At 41.2% G+C, this 23,487-nt stretch overlaps 1 pseudogene; it reads right to left on the bottom strand.

Annotated features, from left to right (window-relative positions):
- Positions 1-15,524: 15,524 nt before the first annotated feature.
- LOC123454974 lies at positions 15,525-15,617 on the bottom strand (annotated as a pseudogene).
- Between the last annotated feature and the right edge of the window lie 7,870 nt (positions 15,618-23,487).

Genomic DNA, 23,487 nt, shown 5'->3' with positions numbered 1-23,487 from the left:
TCTCTAGATCAGGTACTTATTTTTTAAAAAGGGGGGGATTCCAGAGAGATAGTTCAGCAATTTAGGTGCTTTCTTACAAACCCTAACTACCTGGGTTCAATTCCCTAGTACCCATGTAAAGCAGGCTACACAAAGTGGTACATGCATCTGGAGTTTTGTTTCATTTTGTTTTTGCAGTAGCTAAAGGCCCTGGTGCACCCATTTTCTCTCTCTCCTGGTAAATATATGTTTTTTACGTAGAGAGAGTAGTACCATTATTAGCCCTATGCCCTATGTTAAGTATGAGGCACCAAGCCTAAGCACACAACCAGGAAGTGGCCAAGGTCAGGCCTGATCCCATCCAGGATGTCCCTGAGGCTGGCCTCTAACTATAATCCTCCCATTGGCTCTCCTTCCGTGTCTCCTCCTCAACCTGAGATCTATACAAATCCTACCTGACCTCATGTCTACCTTTCCAAACAAGTTACAGTGGCATAGCCAAAGCTAGTTTGATCTAGTTTCTGATAACTTGAGTCTTTTCATGATACAGTGGGGTTAACAGGATAAGAAAGGACACCAACAATTACTATAACATTATTTATTATTGTAAAAGGATAAGAAATAAAGTACACCAACAAAAACCTGTCAAAGGGATGCCTTCCTCCAACCGCTGCTATTTCACGTTCACACACTAGATGGCAGTGTTGAGTCAAGCTAAATTCCTGGATTTTAGACTGTCGAATAAAGGCAGCTAATACTAAACTGCTCTAGGACCCCTCGGTGCTTCCTGGAAGAACTTCGAGAAATGTTCAGAGTGATACCCCTAGCATTCTACAGTTGTCTTGAGAACCATGGAAGATGCAATGGTGAAAAAACACATCTAGTGCAAACACAATAGAAAGTCAGTCTAAGGGACTAGAACCCAGGACTAGAACCTTGACTGCTAATTTATGGCTCAGAGACAAAAGATCACAATTTGCTTTAGTCATCACATATATATTGACATGTTCTAATTCTCGTCAAGACAATGGTACAATTTTTACTTTAAACATTAATTTGTTTTAAGAAAATTAAGGAAAGTTTTCTTTAATATTTACCATTTGATGTCAATTAAAAATTAAACTTCTGGACTGGAGAGATTGCTTAGTGGTTAAGGTGCTTGCCTGCAAAGCCAAAGTACCTCGGTTGGATTCCCCAGGACCCACACACGCCAGATGCACAAGGTGGCAAATGCAATAGCTGGAGGCCCAAGTATGCCCTTTCTTTCTTTCTTGCTCTCTCTCTTCCTCTGCCTTATTCTTTCTCTCAAATAAATAAGTAAAAATGAAATATTTTTTAAAAAATTAAATTTCCCAAATATTTCTCATTCCCAATAAGGTCCTTCATTCCTCCCTGAAAATTCAAGTTTTTCTCAATATGACTTCCCTTCAGCCTAAAGGAACATACTCTAGCATTTCTTGTATTGTGAAAGTACTAACAACAAATCTCTTAAATTTTTATCTATAATGTCTTTCACTTTGTTTTATTTTGGTTTTTAGAGGTAGGGTCTCACTCTAGCCCAAGCTGACCTGAAACTCACTCTGTAGTCCCAGAATGGCCTTGAACTCACAGTGATCCTCCTACCTCTGCCTCCCAAGTGCTGAGATTAAAGTATGTGCCACCACATCTGGCATAACATCTTTCACTTTGAAGGACAATTTTACTGGGTTTGGAAATCTGGTTGGCAGTCAGTTCTTTCAACACTAATATGTTTTCTTCTCTTTGACTTCTGAAATTTCTGGTGTCTAATCATTTAAATCAATTTACTATTGTCTACTTTTCTCTGTATGACTGCATTGTTCTCTGTCTTTTTTAAAAGATTTTTTTTGTTGTTTATTTATTTGAGAATGACAGAGAGAAGAAGAGGCAGAGAGAGAGAGAGAAAGAATGGGTGCAACAGGGCCTCTAGCCACTGCAACGAACTCCAGACACGTGCACCCCCTTGTACATCTGGCTAACATGGGTCCTGGGGAATCGAGCCTCGAACCGGGGTTCTTAAGCTTCACAGGCAAGTGCTTAACCATTAAGCCATCTCTCCAGCCCTCCTCTGTCTTTATGACTCCACCGTCCAAAAGGTTCTTTACTGTAGTTTTCCATAGGTTTATCTGACTTGGGTTTTACCAAGCTTCTTAGACCTAGATATCCTTGTCTTTTTCCAAACTTGGAAACTTTAATGAATCTCATTTCTTCAACTATCATTCTGCATAATTCTCTCTCTTATGTTTTTAGAACCCCAATTATCTTAATATTGGCTTTCTTGGTATTGCCCCACAATTCCCTAAGTCTCATTTTCCTTAGTGTTTTCCTAAGTATTCTTCAAATTGTATGATTTCTATGGCTTCCTTAGAATATAAATCACTGACCCCTGTTTCTAGAGATAGTTTTCTTTTCTCTAAAGTTTTCATGAGCATATTATATTCAAAGTCAGATACATTCGTCTTTCCACAACATTCATATTTATATCATAACACTACATTTGCATGTTCTATCAGTCTTGTTGTAGTGATTTTCTAAGCAATGCTAATTTCCCATGATTGTGTGGCCACTACCATTCACACATTCTTTTCATCTACTCTTAACTACTCTCAGATCACATTATACATCACACAATGGTGCTTATGTGTGTGTGTGCTACAGAATGGCTACCAGGGGTTGAGAGGCTTTGCTGGAGGCAGGATACGGCGAAGCACTTATGAGGACCATGTTAAGCTGATGCCTGTGGGAAGTCAGATGCTCAGTACCTGCCATCTGTCTCCCGAAGTATATACCAGATGGTCAGAGGCCAGATCAGTATTGTGTCCTGATGAGGCAGTTACATATTTCTTGGTTCCAAAAGTTCACTTGCCTGATTTGCTTGGTATAGTTTTGACATTGCTATATACCCACATTTTTAGATCATCTTTGACAAATTCATAGGTGGTACTTTTTTACTTGCATGAATGAGTAAGCTACACATTTGTGCCTTGTGGATTTGGCTGGACAAGTGGTGGTGGTTCACTTACACAGCAGAATGTAGAGTCATTCTAACTCATCACTTGTACTCAAAGTTCAGCAACCTGCTACCTTGTAAAATGAAGTCACTCGCGGAAAGGCACAGGTAGAAAGCCACTGTTCCACACAGTATGAGTTCTTAGAGCAGAACAGAGCATGAGCTGCACAAGATGCCTCATAATGGCTTGAGTTCAAAGGAAAAACCATGACCCCTGATGGTTTAGGCAATTAGTCTACTGACAAAAGGCATTTCCAAAGACCCTAGTGACTAATCTCAGGAGAAAATCAAACCAGTGCATACCAGCTGCTACTCACAAGCTTGCGAGTCATATGCATGTTCATTCTCAGGAGAGTGCACTCATTATCATAGCAGTTTGAAAATCACAGATCCTCCTAAGCACTTCTCTCTGCTCCACACTGAAGGGGGATTTTTGGAGTTAGTGAAGCCTGGTATGTTTCCTTCCCATTCAAATAGCCTCCTTGTCTAAAGAGGTATCATCAGAAGTTATAGGTCCATTATGAGGTAGAAACTTCTGGAAGCTCATTGCTTGCACTGCCCTCAGAAAGAGACTAAATTAGCTCCAATGAGAACAGGTTGTTATAAAATGACAAGATCACCTCTCCTCAGTCTCAGATTTCCTATCTCACCATGTGGTAACTCTCACTCACATCCCCGCCTCCATTGAAAGACCTTGCAGCATGAGGCCTCAGCAGAGCATAGCTGATGCCCTTTCTGCATGATGTGAATTTGACATGTGGTTAAATATCTGAAAGATCTGGATTCATCCATTGCTGCTTCTCAACTTCAAATGCAAGGGGACGTACAGCCTCACACAACTGCTGCTTTGCCTTTCCTGCCATGATGGACAGCATCTCCCAAACTCTAGGCTGAAATATACCCTTCCTTAGAAAGTAAATAAATAAAATCTCTACCTGATAAACTGCAAAGGTGATCTATAGACAGCATTACTGGGAACATTGCCTATGGCAAAAGTGACCTCCAAATTGGTAAAGTAAATAAACTAAATATGAATTTGATAATAAATAAATAAATGATAGGAAATAAATAATTGATAGGAAATAATATTTTAGGTTTCCCTCCTATAACTGGCATGTCTGTTGTGGGAACTTGGCAACTATCAGTGATGATATTGCAAACAACTTTGGCATCTGTGAGGATAAGGCCTTTTTCATCTGTATCTATCTGTGTGCATGGGCATTTGTGAAGATCAGAGGGCAGCCTTGTTGATCTGCTGGTTTCCTGTCTCATCATGTGGTAATTGAGCCTCTCCTTCTGCTTTGGAATAGGATCTCTTTTGTTATTTGCCACTAGGAAGGCCAGACTAGCTGGACCATGAGCTTTAGGATTTTCCTGACTCATTGTTCTAAGCATTTTAGGATTACAGACGAGTGGGCCACTTTGTGACCAGCTGTATAGTTGCTGGGGATCTGATCCCAGGTCAGCAGACCTATGGAGCAAGTGCCTTTAACCACTGAGCAATGTCTCCAACACCAAGAATGAGCTTTAATAGAGGGCAAGCTCCTGGACCTGCTCCAGGTGGTGACAGGTCCTACCCGAGCTTCTGAGGCAGCAGCATGAGTGCTCTGTGGATGACTGTGAGGAGTGACTCTGGGAGAGGAACTTCTGACACTGTCCCATGGCAAGCTCTGGTTTCTACCTGATACTTTCCGGGTCAACTGGTGCCACATGTGGCCTAGGAGAATCTTGAGAGAATCAACATTTAGAAGCCTAACAAGACCCACTCCTACCAAATAAGGCAAGTTACACAGCCATATCCTGTGCACAGTACCAAGGCCCATGCTCAGTTTCTATGATGGGATGGAACCAGAGTCTCTAAAGCTTTGGTTAGCAGTCTATCCTTGGTGATGGCCAAGATGTCATTTGCACCTGCATGAACTAAAAAAAGAAAAACAAATGAACAACAACAACAACAACAACAACAACAAAAATCCTCTGACTACTGGGTAGGAGAAATTTCTTAGTGGTTAAGGCACTTGCCTGCAAAGTCAAAGGACCCAGGTTTGATTCCCCATGTAAGCCAGATGCACAAGATGGCACATGCGTCTGGAGTTCATTTGCAGTAGTTACAGGCCCTGGCACACTCATTCTCTCCCTATCTCTCTCTCTCTCTTTCTGACTTTCTGAGTTTGTTCTTTCTCTCTCAAATAAATAAGATATATTTTTTTTAACAACTGACTACAGAAAGAGCTAGGATAAAATGGAGATGGAGATGAAGCTGAAGGATCTGAAGTGTCTTAAGTCTGGTTCCCTGAACTGCAGGACTAGGAGAATGAGTTAAGCAGCAGTTGAGATAAGGTTGAGGGAAACAGTGGGCTAGAAAACAGAGCTAAAGAAATTGCAATGTAAAGACAAATGAAGGTGCAGATATGAAAGGCATCAAGAGACACTAAAGCTTGAATCAGAATGCCTATAAATGACTATTTGTAGTTAACAAGAAAACAGAAGTTAAAATATAGAGTAACCAGAACTAAATAGTAAGACCCTATTGCCAAAGACAGCACAGGCTGTAGTCATAGGACACTGAGAGATCACGTTGGAACTGAGACAGAAGCCAGAAGCTTAAGGAAAGAAAGGACTCATTCTGGCTGACATTTTCAAGGGGATACATTTCCTCATGGTGAGGAAGGTATGACAGCAGGAGCCAAAGGCTGGCTTGTCACATTGCAGCCACAATCAGGAAGCAGAGGGTGAAAAGGAAGTGAGGCTGGGCTATAAAATCTCAAAGCCAGCCTACAGTGACCCACTTCCTTCAGCAAGGCTATGCCTCTTAAAGGCTCCTCAACCATTCCCAAACAGTGCCACCAGCTGGAGATCAAGTGCTCAAATTCAGGAGCCCATGGGGGACATTTTACATTCAATCCATAGCACTATTAAATGTAGAGAGGGGTGAAAGAAGAGAAAACACAGACTGAGGGGCAGGAATAAAAGGAAACTAAGGAAAGTAATATTGCTCCCAAATTTAAAAAAAAAAAACAAAACATTAAGTTAGATGACTATATGAAGGGGAATAAAACAAAAAAAAAAAAAAAGCAATACAGTAAAAATCCTAATGAACATTAGAAAAAAAGGCGGTATTACAAAGAAAAAATAAGACAGCATTTTTAAAAGACGAGGTGTTGCAACAGCAGCTTCTTTCTGTGTTCTTCACAACTGGAGGTTCCTCGTACTACGCCTGAGGGGCAGGAGGGCCAGTTACTGTGGACATTATTATTATTATTATTATCATCATCATCATCATTATTGACAACTTCTTTACTTACAGACAATAAACCTCCCCCACTTTCCTCTTTACAACTCCACTATTTATCATATCCTCTCCCTCTCTCTGTTGGTCTCTCTTTCATTTTGATATCATCATCTTTTGTTTAAATCAAATACCCAATAGACTCTGGGGGTGCCTATCCTATTTTAATATATTTTTTTTCATTTATTTATTTGAGAGGGAGAGAGAAGGAAGGAGAAAGAGGCAGGTAGAAAATGGGCACATCAGGGCCTCCAACCACTGCAAATTAACTCCAGACACATGCATCCCATTGTACATCTGGCTTACATGGGTTCTGGAGAATTGAATCTGGATCCTTTGGCTTTCCAGGCAAATGCCTTAACCACTAATCCATCTCTCTAGCACCCCCACCCTGTTTTAGATTGCCCTTGTAAAGTGATTTGTTCATTGTTTTGTATTCCCTCTGATGGTGGTTTGATTCAGGTGTCCCCCATAAACTTAGGTGTTCTGAATGCTAAGTTCCCAGCTGATGGATATTTGGGAATTAATGCCTCCTGGAGGGAGTGTATTGTTGGGGGCGGGCTTATGGGCTTTATAGCCAGTTTCCTCATGCCAGTGTTTGGCACATCCTCCTGTTGCTGGGGTCCATCTTACGTTGGCCAGGGGGTGATGTCCACCCTCTGCTCATGCCATCGTTTTCCCCTGCCATCATGGAGCTTCCCCTCAAGCCTGTAAGCCAAAATAAATCTCTTTTTCCCAGAAGCTGCTCTTGGTTGGGTGATTTCTACCAGCAATGTGAACCGGGCTGCAACAGTAAAGTGGTACTGAGAAGTGGGATTGCTGCAAGACACCTGACTGTGTGGCTTTGGCCTTTTGGAGCTGATTTTCAAGAGGAATGTGGAAGGATTTGAAGTCTTGGCCTAAGAGATGCCTTGCAGTGCTGTAAGTACAACCTGATGGACTATTCTGGTCTGAGCTGCAAGACCTGAATGCAGTAAGAACTATTGACTGTGAGGTTTGGCTTATGAGGGTGAGAAAAAGCTTTGCCTAGAATGGGCTAGCAGTTTGTGTGAGAAGGTTGCTCTTATGCCCATGTCCTGAGAAGTTGTGCAGGGTTGCTTTGCATAGAAATGAACTGGTGTGTGCAGAGGGATATGGCACAGAAAGAAAAATCTTTGGGTGAACTGCTGCCTGTTCAGCTGCAACTGAGAGATTACAACCTTTGAGACTGGGCTAGCTGACCTGCACTGGGGCAACAAGAAGAATGTAGACTCTCTTGAAGGGGCCTGGGTGCTCAAGGAGTGTCCTGTTCTTCAAAGTCTGCTTTATTCCCCCTGGATTAACAAATTGGCACCCTACCTGGTATTCTGGAGTATAAGAAATGCTGGAAAGAGGGTCATTGAGTTTGCAACACGGTCCTGTGTTTTGGAAATGGCCATGGGCAGTGTGAAGCAGGTTTGCTGGTTGCCTGCATAGAGACCCCATGGGACCATGAAGATGAACCATGGCTTGCAGTGGAGACCCAATGAAGATGCCGGGACCATGAGATGGCTGCCAAGGAGCTGCCGGCCCCGATGAAGTTTCCCAGGACTGTGAGTAGCTTAGCTGGAGGGGCGGAATTGGAATGCCAGAGACTTGTTGCTGGCTAGAATTATCAGACTTGAAGATTTGTCACTGGCTAGAGTTGTTGGACTTGAAGCTACAGAGTTTGATATTTGCCCTGGTTGTTTATATCTTGTATTGGTTGAATGTTTCTTTGCTATGCCCAATGCCATCTATTGCAGTGTGAATATTTATTCTGTGCCATTCTGGGTTTTTTGAGGTTATATTTTGGTATTATGGTTCAGTTAAAAGATCCTGGACTATGGGGATGTATGAACATCACTGGGATTGATAAAAACTATGGGGACTTTTAAAATGAGACTGGATGCATTGTATTTTACATCATGTATGGATATCAGTTTATGGGGGTCAGGGGCGGAATGTGGTGGTTTGATTCAGATGTGCCCCATAAACTTAGGTGTTCTGAATGCTAGGATCCTGGCTGATGGATATTTGGGAATTAATGCCTCCTGGAGGGAGTGTATTGTTGGGGGCGGGCTTATGGGCTTTATAGCCAGTTTCCCCATGCCAGTGTTTGGCACACCCTCCTGTTGCTGGGGTCCATCTTACGTTGGCCAGGGGGTGATGTCCACCCTCTGCTCATGCCATCGTTTTCCTCTGCCATCGTGGAGCTTCCCCTCAAGCCTGTAAGCCAAAATAAATCTCTTTTTCCCAGAAGCTGCTCTTGGTTGGGTGATTTCTACCAGCAATGTGAACCGGGCTGCAACACCTCTTTGCCCAGCATTGCAGATTCTAAAGAAAACAATGCCTGAATGACAGAGACATCAACTGCTCAGTCAACTATTTCTGGGAAAGGAACTAACTAAGCATAGGCCCCAAGCCCTCCTATAGTCATCCCCAAGTTTATAGACTAGAACACTTGATGGTCTTCAGATAGCGTCAAAGTACAGACCAAAAACCTGATGATCTGGTTCTCTGAAATGGAACAACATGTAATGTGCAGGAAATAATGTGTTTGACGAAAGAATTACAGGGATCGTCCCATGAGAAAAAGGTCATTGCTTCAAGATATTCCAACAGATAACACATTCCTGGATCACAGAGCTTCTGTGTGCCTTCTGCCCATTGTACCCTTTCCTCCTTTCCGCTCCATAAAAGCCCTTTCATGTACTTGAGTGCTGGATGATGACCTCTATTTGAGAGACAATAGCTCCCTCTCCCCACCATTTTCTCATTTGTATTGTAATAAATTTGACTTTCTTTCCACCTACTCTGACCCTCCTGAGTTTGGACAACAGGTAAACAGAGTTGGGTCTGGGAACAAGCATGGTAAGTAATCCAGCAGCAAATCTTCTGTGGGGAGGACATAACCCTCTTGGGTTTATCGGAAGAACTAACCATCTCTAATAAGCTTAGGTGTTCTGAATTCTAAGCCTATGGGGGACACCTAAATCAAACTACCACATTCTGCCTCAGGCCCCCATACACTGATAACCATATATGATGTACAGTATATTACATTCAGTCTAATTTTAAAAGTCCCCATACTTTTTATCAATCCTAATGATGTTCAAATATCCCCATAGTCCCAAGTCTTTTAACTGAGCCATAATAGCAAAAATAAACCAAAAAAAAAAAAAAAAAACCCACAAGAAAACATAATGACACATTCACACTACAAAAGATGGCACTGGGCATAGCAAAGAAATATTCAGCCAATATAAGATCTGAACAAGGCAAACGTCAAACTCTGTTTTATATTGAATGCATACATTGTTTAGTTAAATTTTAGAATCTGCCTGTATTTTGTCCCACTCAGCCTACTTGAATACTCTCATAGCAGGCAGACCCAACATCTAGGGTCACTTTTGTAGATACTTGGAGAGTCATAAGAGCCACACGTAGCACATTAAGCTCCTACCTTGAAGATATATAACATCAGATTGATTGATACATCTAATAATACTTCAGCTAACTAGAAAATTCAAGCATTAAAATAATCCAAGATGCAAAAATATGTACATTGTAACACAAGAAATACCAAAAACCAAGACATTATAAATCGACCAAAAAGTATTAATGCATCAGAAATGACCTCCAGTGAGAATGATTTAGAGGAAATGCCTGAGAAAGATTTCAAAAGAATGATTACAAATATGCTCAAAGAATTCAAAGAAGAAATCAAAGGAATGAAAGAGGAAATCAAAGGAAACCAATTTAATGAAATAAGGAGGTCAATACACGACATAAATAAGGAAAAAAAATAATAAGGAAAAGCCAGTCAGAATTACTAGCAATAAAGAACAGTCAATGAAATAAAAAAAAAATCTGTAGAAAATCTCACCAGTAGAATGGATGAAGGAGAAGACAGAATATCTAAACTGGAATACCAGGAGGCAGCGATAATACAGTCCAACAAAGAGAAGGACAAACTAATAGGAAAGTATGAATGGGAATTTCAAGATATTCAGGACACTATGAAAAAATCAAACATAAGAATTCAGGGTATAGTAAAAGAAGAATTTCACTCTAAAGGCATAGTAGGCATTTTCAACAAAATCATAGAAGAAAACTTCCCCCAAATTGGGAAAGAGATGTGAAAGCAGATATAGGAATCCTTTAGAACACCAACCAGACAAAACCTGGAAAGAACCATTCCTCGCCATATTATAATCAAATGACCAAACGTACAAACCAACGAAAATATATTGAAAGCTGTTAAGAGAGAAAAATCAAGTTACATACAAAGGCAAGCCCATCAGTATCACAGCAGATTACTCAACACAAACTTTAAATTCCAGAAGGGCTTACAGTGATGTATTCCAAGTTCTGAAAGGTAACACCTGTCAACCAAGGTTACTTTAACCTGCAAAGTTATCCATTCAAATAGATGGATAAATGACATTCCACAACAAAAGCAGGCTAAAGGAATATTTGAAAACAAAACCAGCTCTACAAAAAATACTTGAAAGAGTCCTCCATGCTGAAGAGAAAGAAAAGCACACATATAAGGAACCTGGAAAAAGCAAGCCATACTCAAATATTAGTTAATACAAGAAATCAAAGGTAAAATGGGAAGAACTACAAAAAAAAATGGAAAAAATTAAAACACACCCTTCAATAATATCTCTTGATATCAACAGCCTCAGTATCCCAACCAAAAGACATAGGTTTGCAGACTGGGTTAAACCATAGGATCCTTCAATTTGTTGTCTCTAAGAAACTCACCTTTCTACAAAGGACGGACACTATCTTATGGTGAAAGGTTGGAAAACAGTGTTTCAAGTGAATGAACCTAGAAAACAAGCAGGGTTGCTATCCTAATATCTGACAAGGTAGACTTCAGTCCAACATTATTTAGGAAAGATAAGGAAGGTCACTTTATATTGATTAAAGGCATACTCCAACAGGAGGACATTACAATTCTAAACATATATGCACCTAACAGGGGGCTCCCAACTTCATCAAACAAAGGCTATTAGAACTAAAGTCACAGATTATACCAAGTTGTGGTGGGTGACTTCAATACCCTACTCTCATCAATTGACAGATTATCCCGGCAAAAAATAAACAGAGAAGCATCTGGATTAAATGAGGTCATATTACAAATGGACCTAACAGATATACACAGGATATTTCATCCAAATGCTGCAGAATACACATTGTTTTCAGCAGCACATGGAAAATTCTCTAAAACAGATAGTATATTAAGACACAAAGCAAATCTTAACAAATACAGGAAAATTGAAATAATTCCTTGAATTCTATCTGACCACAATGGAATCAAGCTACAAATCAATAGCAAGAAAAGCTATAGAGCATACACAAAATCAGGGAAACTAAACAATACACTACTAAATGATGAATGGGTCAATGAAGTAATCAAGAAGTAAGCCAAAAAATTCATAGAGTCAAATGATAATGAGAACACAACATACCAAAACCTTTGGGACACAATGAAGGCAGTCCTAAGAGGGAAATATATAGCTTTAACTGCCTATATTAAGAAATTAGAAAAGTCTCAAGTAAATGACCTAATGCTTCACCTTAAAGTCTTGGAAAAAGAAGAACAAGAAAAACCAAAAATCAGTAGATGGGAAGAAATAATAAAGATTAGAGCAGAAACTAAGGAAAGAAATAATAAAGATTAGGGCAGAAATTAATGAAATAGAAACCAAAACAAAATCCAAAGAATCAATGAAACAAAGATTTGGTTCTTTGAAAGGATAAATAAGATTGATAAGCCCTTAGTAAATCTGACCAAAAGAAAGAGAAAAGAGACACTAGCTATAGTCACATGATATTCAATAAAAATGCCCAAACTACTCATTGGAGAAAAGACAGCCTCTTCAAAAAATGGTGCTGGGAAAACTAGATATGTATCTGTAGAAGAATGAAGGTAGATCATTATCTCTCTCCATGCACAAGAATTAAATCCAAATGGATTAAAGACCTTAACATAAGACCTGAAACTCTGAAACTGCTACAGGAAAAAGTAGGGGAAACCCGTCAACATATTGGTTTTGACAAAGACTTTCTGAATATAACCCCAACTGCTCAGGCAATAAAACGATAGATTAACCACTGGGATCTCATGAAATTACAAAGATTTTGTATGGCAAAAGATACTGTGAATAAAGCAAAGAGGCAACCTACAAAAAAAAGGGGAAAAAATTTGCCAGATATACATGTGATAGAGGATTAATATCTAGGATATACAAAGAATTCAAAAAAAATAATAAGAAATCAAACAAGCCAATTAAAAATGGGCTATGGAACTAAATAGAGAATTCTCAAAAGAAGAAATACAGATGGCATATATGCATCTAAAAAAATGTTCTACATCCCTAGACATCAGGGGAATGCAGATTAAAACTACATTGAGATTCCATCTCACTCCTGTTAGATTGACTATCATCATGAAAACAAATGACCATAAATGCTGGTGAGGATGTGGAAAAAGAGAAACCCTTCTACACTGTTGGTGGGAATGCAATCTTGCCTAGCCATTGTGGAAATCAGTGTGGAGGCTCCTAAGATAGCAAAAAATAGATCTCCCATATGACCCAGCTATAGCACTTCTAGGCATATATCCTATGGACTCATCTCATTACCTTAGAGATATTTGTTCAACCATGTTTATTGCTGCTCAATTCACAATATCTGGGAAATGGAACCAGCCTAGATATCCCTCAACTGATGCGTGAATAATGAAGATATGGCACATCTATACAATGAAGTTCTACTCAGTGGTAAAGAAAAATGAAGTTATGAAATTTGCAGGAAAATGGATGGATCTGGAAAGGGTTATACTAAGTGAGGTAACCCAGGCCCAGAAAGCCAAGCATCCGATATTCTCCCTTATATGTGGATCCTAGCTACAGATGATTGGATTTCTGTGTGAGTAGGAAGAAAACTCAGTAGCAAAGGCCATTAAGCTAGAGAAGAGATATAAAGGGAAGAGGAAGGAAGGGAGAGGGGTACTTAATAGGATGGTATTGTACATATGAAAATAGAAGAATAGATTAATGGGAGTGAAAAGGCCGAAGTGAGGTCAGAGGAAGAGATTGAATAAAGGAAAGGTGGAGGGAGGGCTAATCAAAATCTAAGAGGATATAAATAAATCATATGGAAATCTACTTTTTTGGACAATGGAACACTCAGAAGCCATGAATTGTTACTAGAAAATTTTCAGAGCCAGGGATGGAATACCTTCCAGTGAGTTGCTGGCCAGGGAAGTCCCTGATGCCCCCATTGCTGAGGCCATTGGTTTCCCATCAGGAATAGAAGGTAAGACCCTTTTGCTGAAGACACCACATTACTTGGGCTGCAAGGCCACTGAAAAATCCTGCTGGAACTGAGCTCCATGTAGACCAGCTGACAGAAAGCTGGAAGAAGCCATTCTGCACACAGTTCAATGGGAGAGAGAGAAATCACCAGTGAAGATACTCCACAGTGGTCACTGCAAGCCTTATATTTTGCCAGCCAGGCCAAATGAGCTAATGGGTGCAATAGTGGCACATCTGTCATGGTGGAAACCAACTGCCCTCTAATTGGACTAAAGTCCCACTCCATGGGAGGAAATACATCCCTGATACTGTAGACTTAAAACAGGGATAGTCATGAGCCCTAGGGGTGTAACATCTGCTGTTGTCTTGCTAAATATATATACTATACTCATCAAACTGCCCTGTAAGCACTTCTCTTTTTTTTGGAGGGGGGGGTTGAGGTAAGGTCTCACCGTAGCCCTGGCTGACATGGAATTCACTATGGAATCTCAGGGTGGCCTTGAACTCACAGCAATCCTACTATCTCTGCCTCCTGAATTCATACCTTATATTATTACTATTCTCACTTTGGGTAGAGAACCTTCTCTTTTCAGATGGCAGTGACCTTGGGATGACTCAGAAGGCATCATGGTGCTGGGAAGTAGTGACAGGAGTGCTCAGCACTGCAATATCTCTATCACACCTCCCAAGGCTCAGGGTCTGTTGCAAAAGAGGTGGCGGAAAGAAAGTAAGAGTCAAAGGAAGGGTAGGACTCCTTACAATGTTCTCCTCCAGACACAAAATGGCCTGGATATTCATGACCTCACAGTGCCTGACATTACCTACCCAACACCGTCATAATAGGAGGCAAAGATCTTGACATCAAAATAAAAGAGAGATTAATTGAGAGGAGGAGAGGGTATCATGGAGAATGGAGTTTCAAAGGGGAAAGTGGGGGAGAGAGGCAATTACCATGGGATATTGTTTATAATCATGGAAGTTCCTCTTAAAATAAATAATTTTAAAAAAAGAATGGTTGGGATGGGGACAAGTAAAGAGGCAAGAGAGAACTTCCATTTCCACAAATACCCAGGACACAACACAATAAACACAAAAAGTGATGGACAAAAAGCCACCATACACTCCCAACCTCTCAAACCCCTGGAGGGGAGTTGAAAACAAGAGAACTGAATGTCTTAGAGCTCTCTTTCTAGAAATAGTTATCAACCATGTAGACACTGCAAGTAATTAGACGAGTAAGATATGTGTGTGTGTGTGTGTGTGTGTGTGTGTGTGTGTGTGTGTGTGTGTATATATAAAATACCTTGACAAGATCGTCTCCAAAGTGAATAAAATAGTGAGTAAATTAGAGGAAAATTCATCAAAGGATTGGAGTGGTGAAATAATCAAAGAAAGGACTGGAGGGATGGCAGTTAAGTCACTTGCCTTCAAAGCCAAAGGACCCAGATTTGACTCTCCAGTACCCATGTAAATCCAGATTCACTAGGTGGTGTATGCATCTGGAGTTCGTTTGCAGGGGTTAGAGGCCCTGGTACACCCATTCTCTCTCTCTCTCTCTCTCTCTCTCTCTCTCTCTCTCTCTCTCTCTCTTATAGAAATGAGAGCAATGGTCAATCAAATAAGAACACCACATTGAGCTGGGTGTGGTGGTGCATGCCTTTAATCCCAGAATTCGGGAGGCAGAGATAGTAGGATTGCTGTGAGTTCAAGGCCACCCTGAGATTCCATAGTGAAGTCCATGTCAGCCAGGGCTACAGTGAGACCCTACCTCAATCCCCCCCCCTCCAAAAAAAGAAACACCACATCAGAATGTACTACTAATAAACAGGATCATGCAGAAGAATGAATTTCAGGTATGGAGAAGGGTCAAGATAATATATACACACTCGTATATATAGAAAATAATTAACCGTATGCATGTTGTAAGGCCCAAGGGTCTCTTCTATCCTTGTCAAGGGTAGTGCTAACCTTCTCTCCTTTCATACAACACAAGAAAATAATTAAAATCCAGGTGTGGTGGTGAATGCCTTTAATCCCAGCACTTGGGAGGCAGAGGACCTCTGAGAGTTCAAGGCCACCCTGAGACTACATAGTGAATTCCAGGTCAGCCTGAACTAGAGAGAGACCTTACCTTGAAAAACAAAAAAAAAAAAAAAAAAAAAAAAGAAAATAAAGGGGAATATTTTCAAGAACTCTTAAATAAACTCAAGACTACAAGGGGTAGAAGAAGGAGCTAAGTGCCAAAGGAGATGATGCATTGTTTGATGGAATCTCAAGAGAAAACCCTCCAAACCTAGGGAAAGAAGTCGACTTCCAAACACAAGAGGCAACCAGAACTTCAAACAGATATGACCAGAGAAGGACCTCTGCAGGACACATCATAGCAACAATGTCAAAAAACAAAGAAAGAAAGCTGTGAGGGGAAAACACCAATTCACATACAAAGACAAGAATATCAGAATAATCTTTCATCAGCAACCCTGAAAGCCTGAAAAGAGTGAAACAATATATTCCAATCTCTGACAGTAAGTAATTATCAAATGAGAATGCTATACTCAGCAGTTATCTGTTAGAATTTGAAGAATAAGGATATTTTAAGACTAACACAAACTAAAGTAATACATGTCAACCCAACCAACTCTGGAAACAATTGTACAAGGAAGAAGAAGGAGGAGGGGGAAGTGGAGTGGGAGGGGAGAAGGACAGCCTCATCTGTGAGAACACACAATAGGATCCCTCTCAAAACAGAAGCAAATGAACAAAGAAGAAATGGTAATCAATTATGCCTCACATAACAAATGAACAAACTCAGGGGTAAAGGGAAAGAAATGCCACTAATTCAACCAATCAGAACATGACCCAACAAAGTATTAGGTAATAACAAGCCTCTTTCTATTATAACACTAAATGTAAATGGCCTTAATTCTCCAATAACTGGCTTCAAAACTAAGACCCAACTATGTGCTGTCTCCATTAAGCTCTTCTAGCCAGCAAAGGTGTTCTAAAACTGAGTATCAAAGGATGAAATTAACATACAAAGAACATGGAACCTGCAGGCAGGAGTGGCTATACTTACATAAGAAAAAATAGACTCAAATCAAAACTAATCAGAAAAAGATAAAAGGGGGTACTCTACATTAATAATAAATAATAAAAATGGGCACTCCATATTAATAAATAAATAATAAAAGGGGGCACTCCATATTAATAAATAAATAATAAAAGGGGACACTCCATATTAATTAATAAATAATAAAAGGGACGCACCATATTAATAAAGGAAGTGACCCTACAAGAAGATGTCACAGTTGTCAACACATAGGCACAGAATGCTGGGGTTCATAAATTCATAAAACAACACTAAAATACATAAAAGACCACATAGTGAGGCAGTTTAGGGTGACAGGGCCCCAAAGTGAATAGCTCTCTCTTGGCTAAACACAGGAATTATCCTTCGGTCTATAGGGGAAATCTAGGTCACTACACTTTACTACAGGTCAGAAGAGTCTGGCCTTTCCTTATCTCTGCACACTTCAGGACTCCTTCCACACTCTGTTCCAAGAAGGACCATCCTAGAGAATTAAGATTTCTAGGAATATTGTCCTATACCAGAAGTCTTAATTCCAGACACTTTACGTCAGGACTTAACTGGCTAGAACAGGCACCCATCCATGGGGTTCACATCAAAACAAAACTCCAACATGAGTCTTGAGGTGAGCTTTTGAAACCCCCTCTTACCTCACTGGGCACGAGCTCTACAATTCTTTATTCTCCTAAGTTCAGGGCTTCTCAAACTGCATTTTGCCTCCTTGGGCAAAAGTTGTATCTTCCATCCTTCCTTCCCTTAAGCTTCCCTTATTTTAAAGCTCTCCCTCCTAAAATGTTAAGCTATAAAAAAAACTTTCTGAATGCTATCTTATGGTAGGTGAATTTCATTCATAAAACTCATAAGACAATGGACTGGAAAGATGGCTTAGCAGTTAAGGCATTTGCCTGCAAAACAAAAGCTTCCTGGTTCAATTCTTCAGGACCCATATAAGCCAGATGCACAAGGGGGCACATGCATCTGGAGTTCGTTTGCAGTGGCTGGAGGCCACACTTGTGTATATAGAGAAAATAATTAAAAGCCAGCCATGGTGGTGCACACCTTTAATCCCAGCACTCGGGAGGCAGAGGTAAGTGGATTGCTATAAATTGAAGACCACCCTGAGACTTCATAGTAAATTCCTTGTTAGCCTGTGCTAGAGAGCAAGAAGTACATCAAAAAACAAACAAAAAAAAAATAGAAGACAGAATACAGAAACTAAACAAACTCTTGGAAACTGAACACACTTGGGTTATTGAAGAACTCAAGGAGAAAAATTTTAACTTCCTAGAAACAAACTAAAATGATAATATGCCCTGTCAAGTCCTCTGGGATACAGCCAAGGCATTCCTAAGAGGTAGAGCTGTAAGCACCCATATCAAGTAGTTAGATATATCTCAAATAAACAACCTAATGATACACATCAAAGCTCTAGAAAAACAAGCCAATACCAAACTCAGTAGACAGCAGGAAATAATAGACATCAGGGCAGAGATTAGTGACATAGACACTAAAAGAACAATACAGAATTAGCCAAATAAGCAGTTGGTGCTCTAAAAAAGTACGGTTGTAGACCCTTAGCCGAACTAACAAAACAAATTTAAAAAATTAGATACAAAAAGGGACTAATGATATGGATTAGGAACAAGACAGCTTTCTCTAATAAGTGATTAGCTACAGACTGGCCCTAAGAAGCCACTCTGCCCAGTGAGATTAAAACTCAAGTCTTCCAACCAAGATGGCTAGAAGCAGTAGCAGCCTCCTAACCCTTCCTCAGCAATGGCCTCCGCTACTTCTCTCAAGCTTCTCATCAGCCCTTCCTGAGTCAGCCTCCTGGGAGCCCATCTACCAATCAAGATCCTTACTCCACAGCTGGACCTGTTGGCACTCATTCTAGTTGGATGCCTGATTCATGTACGTGGACCTGAGTCACCTGGGAGAGACTCTTTGCCCTAGAGGCTTCTTCCCCAGCAGAGATTTTCCAGTCACCTGCCTGCAAATGAGGGACACTTCTCCCAGCTTGGGCACATTCCTACTTTCTTCCCCTATGATCTCAACTCTCCCTAAAATAAATCTTACATTTTATCCTTTTCTGAGTCTGCACGCTTCAGTTCTTTGCTAATATGAACAAGAGCTCAAGACTTGAGAGTTACTGGCCTGGGACCTCTAATCCCTCTCAGAGCTCTCTCCAGTGTCAGTTACAACAGGCCCCAGTGAAATCCCAAACATCATTAAAGAATACTTTGAAAGGTTATATTTCCAAAAGCTGCATAACTTAAAAAAAGATGAGCAAAGTTCTAAATAGATGTAACCTCCCAAAGTTAAATTCAAGGGTAGCAAAGGTGTCTGGAGTTTGATTGCAGCAGCTGGAGGCCCTAGCATGCCGATTCTCTCTCTCTCTCTATCTTATGGGTGCACATAAAAAAGGACAGTAGGTTAAATATTAGTCTATTTTACTGGACAGCCCAAAAGATTGGCATGCAGACTGCCATAGCTTCTGAACCTAGCCACCCATCATCAGGACCAAACTGGAACATAACTGCTTAGTCACTTTTGATGCAGTTTATTCCAGAAGGTTAGATTTGTCAGACCAGCCCCTTCAGCTGCTGATTGAAAACTGTGTGTGCATGAGAGCAGCTTCACAGGGAAGCATCACACTGTTAAGATTTTGGAAAAGGTCACATAGCTCTTCCAGCCAGGCCTCTAGATGAAGAGTAGAAGTGCACTTATTGGAGCTCTGCAGCTGCCATAAGGGAAACCAGCAAATACTTCACTGAGTCTAGGTGTTCATGACAGTTCACACATATGGAGATATATGGAAAAAAAGATTGTGATTAACTCAGGAATCAGACACCAAACAGCCAGTGAAAATTCTGGCTTGGCTTGAGGCACTTACCTTCTCATGTAAGTGGCCATTATCATGCCCAGGGCACTAAAAGAATCCAGAGGAACCAGGCAGGTGCTGAATAAGCAACTGAAGCCATGAAGTTCACTGAAGCTGTGATGCTGGGCATAAACTTGCCTCAATTTATACCTCATCACACAGAATAAGATGGTGGCCATCCTGAGAATAAGGTTTCATTGGTACAGATTCTGATCCACTGAGAAACTAATGATCCTGGATTATTTTACTCCATGAAGCCTTGGTGTATACAATTTTAAAACACACTAAACTAAAGGGACATACTAAGGAAGAGACTTAATACGGCCTTACTTGAAAGATTCACACATTTAAAAGACTTTGCAAAAGTATTACACAAGGATATCACTCACATACTAGGTAGAACCCCAAACACAGAAGAACCCAACTTCGAAGGGATACAATATCAAAGAATGCGTCTATTTGAAAACCAGAAAGTAGCAAGGTGTGGTCGCACACATCTTTAATCCCAGCACTTGGGAGGAGAGGTGGAAGGATCGCCATGAGTTTGAAGCCACCCTGAGACTACATAGTGAATTCCAGGTCAGCCTGGGCTAGAACAAGACCATACCTAAAAAAAAAGAAGAAGAAGAAGAAAGAGAGAAAGAAAGAAAGAAAGAAAGAAAGAAAGAAAGAAAGAAAGAAAGAAAGAAAGAAAGAAAGAAAAGAAAGTAGACTTCCTTTAAATTCTTAAAACAGATGATTTTAAGTAGTAGTATTGGGGGTGCTTTCTCTGGTTGGGTCGAAGCATATCCCCTTAACAATTGAGTAGGCAACTGAGGTGAAACTATAAGTCCTGCCTTAAGAGACCCTAGGAGCTGGGTGAGGTGGCACATACCTTTGATTGCAGCACTCAGGAGACAGAGGTAGGAGGGTCCCTGTGAGACTGAGGCCAGCCTGGTACTACAAAGTGAGTCCCAGGTCAGCCTAGGCTAAGAGACCCTATCTCAACAAAAGTGGGTGTAGGGGTAAAGACCCCAGAAGTCTGTCAAGAGAGTCATTTGAAGTGGGACAAGACTATTCCTATTCACCTTAGAGTAGCATCCTGAAGTGGGCTTAAATTCAGCCATTTTAAGATTTATAGGGTGGTGGTACACACCTTTAATCCCAGCAAGCTAAGGTAGGGTCAATCCGTGAGCTCAAGGGCAGCAGCCTGATCCACAAAGTGAGTTCCCGGTCAGCCTGGGCTACAGTCAGACCCTGCCTCAAAAAAATTGCATAAAGAAAAACTTACCTAGACTTTATGTTAGATGCTATACCACGTGACTTAGAAAATGAAGCTGGATTAAAGAGAAATGATGCAGTTGGGGCAAATATTGCCTACCTTACCTCAGATGACTCTCTAGGTTTGTCTATGCAGTGATGGACTGCTTTGCTCCTTTCATCTTGGAGAAAAGGTGGTCCTGAAGATCTGGAAGTATCTAGGCATAAGACCAGCTGGAGAAGTAGATGGGCCCATGTACTGTGTGATTAACAGCCCATACTTTTTGAGGCCCATAGGAATAAAGTCCTGGGACCTTCACATCAGAGTTAAAGTAAGTCAAACCACAGGAAGGTAATTTTAGCTCTTCTTTAGAGCCTAGCTGGATTTACACAGCCATAGAAGACCTTAACAATTACTCACAAAGACAAGATAGGTTACCGTGAAGGTATTAATTTTTTTTCTGTCCTATGTCTGGCAAGATAACAGCCAAATTAAATAAGCCTGACTTTGACCACTGCCACTATTGTGCCCGTGTGAGTCACAGAGCAGCACCACCATCTGAGGCCAAATTAAGAGTCCTTTACTGCTGGCTGTTGAGAGTAGGCTAATGCCTGGGAAAACTCTCAACCTCAAAGAAAGTTACTATTGTAGGGTAAATAAAGCCAAAGTCCACAATTACATCATACCAGGTGTAGATCAGATATTATGAATTACAGTTAAGCAATATCAAACTAGGGATCCAGGGTCAGGTACCAGAAGTTACAGTTAAGCAAAAACCTCTGGAACCACACAAAACAATTTCCCAGGGCAGCAGGTGTAAGTGGATAAGAATGTTCTGTTAGCTGGGATACGGTTTTGTGGAGGCAGGAGAGCAGCTGAGTGAAGTGTGAAAATGGAGTCAGCAAGAACAAAAGGCAGTTACTTGGGGCAGTTCATTCCCCACTGGTCTCGGGGCAGAGTCAAAGAATTGACTCATTATCCTAAGGAGGCAGGAGGTTATATTGGGCCCTTAAGTCCCATTCATTACAAGGCTGCTTCCATCTGGGAACAAGCTGACATCTGCCTCAGGTAAGGGGTGTCTTGTAGGTACAGGCAACTGGCCTGGGATGCCGTCAGCAGATATTCACTGTCATGTAGGGGCACCTCCAGATTGTCATCAGGCAGCAGTGTTACCGGGTTGAGGCTCTGAATAGCTGTGAAGGTAAAACAGGGCTGATCAAGGAGAAGACTCTTCTGATACTGGGTGATGCCAGCATTTGACATTTATAAGCCATTTGCTCCCTGAAGGAGGGTCTCTACTGAATGAAGGACCATAAGGGTTAAGTGCTGGCCCAAAGTTTGTCAGCTTCCTTTACCAACAGGGTGGTAGCTGCTATGGCCCACAAGCAGGACTGGGCCAAGGTCCCAGAGCCTAAGTAAGCACTCCTTTGGCAATGCCCCAGGCCTTGCAGATATAAAGGTGAAATGGTTTTATGATGTCAGGCAAAGCCAGAGGTGGGGGCTCAGAGCCTGTTTTAGGTCTAGGAAACCTTGCTCCTCCACCTCAGTCCAGTTTTGGGGCTGGATAAAGGGACCTTGCTATCTCAGCAAAATTTGCATCCCCAAACTGACAGTATCCCACTGCCCCCAGGAATTTGCCTACCTGGTTTGTGGGCCTGGAGCATGAGGATTTGAGGATGGCTTTCTCTCAGGCCACAGCAAGGGTCCTCTTAACTTGTGAGAATTTGTATCCCACGTAGGAGACGTCTGTCTGGCAGAGTTGAGCTTTTCTTGCAGAGACCCAGTACCCCAGGCTCTGGAGTAGCTGGAGCAGATCTCTGGTGTCTCACAGGGAGGTGGCTGGAGCAGGGTAGACTAGGGTGAGAAGTACTGAAGCCTGTCAAATCCTTTTGAAGGGCTTCCCCAAACCTGAGGGAGTTTTTGAACCCTGGGGCAACCAAGTCCAGGTTAATCACCTGGTGTCACAAGGTGCTGGGTCCATCCATTAGAAGGCAAATATGGGCTTAGATCTTTTAGATCTAAGACAGTGTGGACTTGGTCAGTTGGAAGAAGACTGCGTCAAGTGTAGGAATTTTGGACTCTGGGATGAATGGTCTCTGTCCATCTATTTATTGACCTCTCAGGGATCTTGAACCAGTTAGTCTGTTGGTATACCAGTAAAAAAGAAAATATTCTAGGCAGACTGGCACAGGGTGAAAATGTTAGATTTTTGTTGTTGTTGTTGTTGTTATTGTTGTTGTTGAGGCAAGCCCAACAGACTGGCCTTTTTCCTTTTTGAAAATATTTATTTATTTATTTATTTGACAGAGAAAGAGGGAGAGAGAGAGAAAGAGATAATGGGTGTCCCAGGGCCTCCAGCCACTGCAAACGAACTCCAGACACATGCACCCCCTTGTGCATCTGGCTAACATGGGTCCTGGGGAATCAAACCTGGGTCCTTTGACTTTGAAGGCAAATGCCTTAACTGCTAAGCCATCCCTCCACCCCTGGCCTTTTTTTCTCTTATGTGAGAGAGCAAGAGTGTGTGTAAAGGAGAAAGGGAGAGAGAGAGAGAGAGAGAGAGAGAGAGAGAGAGAGAGAGAGAGAGAGAATTGGTGTGCCAGGGCTTCTAGCCACTGCAATTGAATTCCAGACTCATGTGCCACCTTATG

The sequence above is a fragment of the Jaculus jaculus genome, chromosome 14 (genome assembly GCF_020740685.1).
Source record: "Jaculus jaculus isolate mJacJac1 chromosome 14, mJacJac1.mat.Y.cur, whole genome shotgun sequence".
NCBI classification, from domain to species: domain Eukaryota; kingdom Metazoa; phylum Chordata; class Mammalia; order Rodentia; family Dipodidae; genus Jaculus; species Jaculus jaculus.
This window is presented reverse-complemented; position numbering and strand designations above follow the sequence as displayed.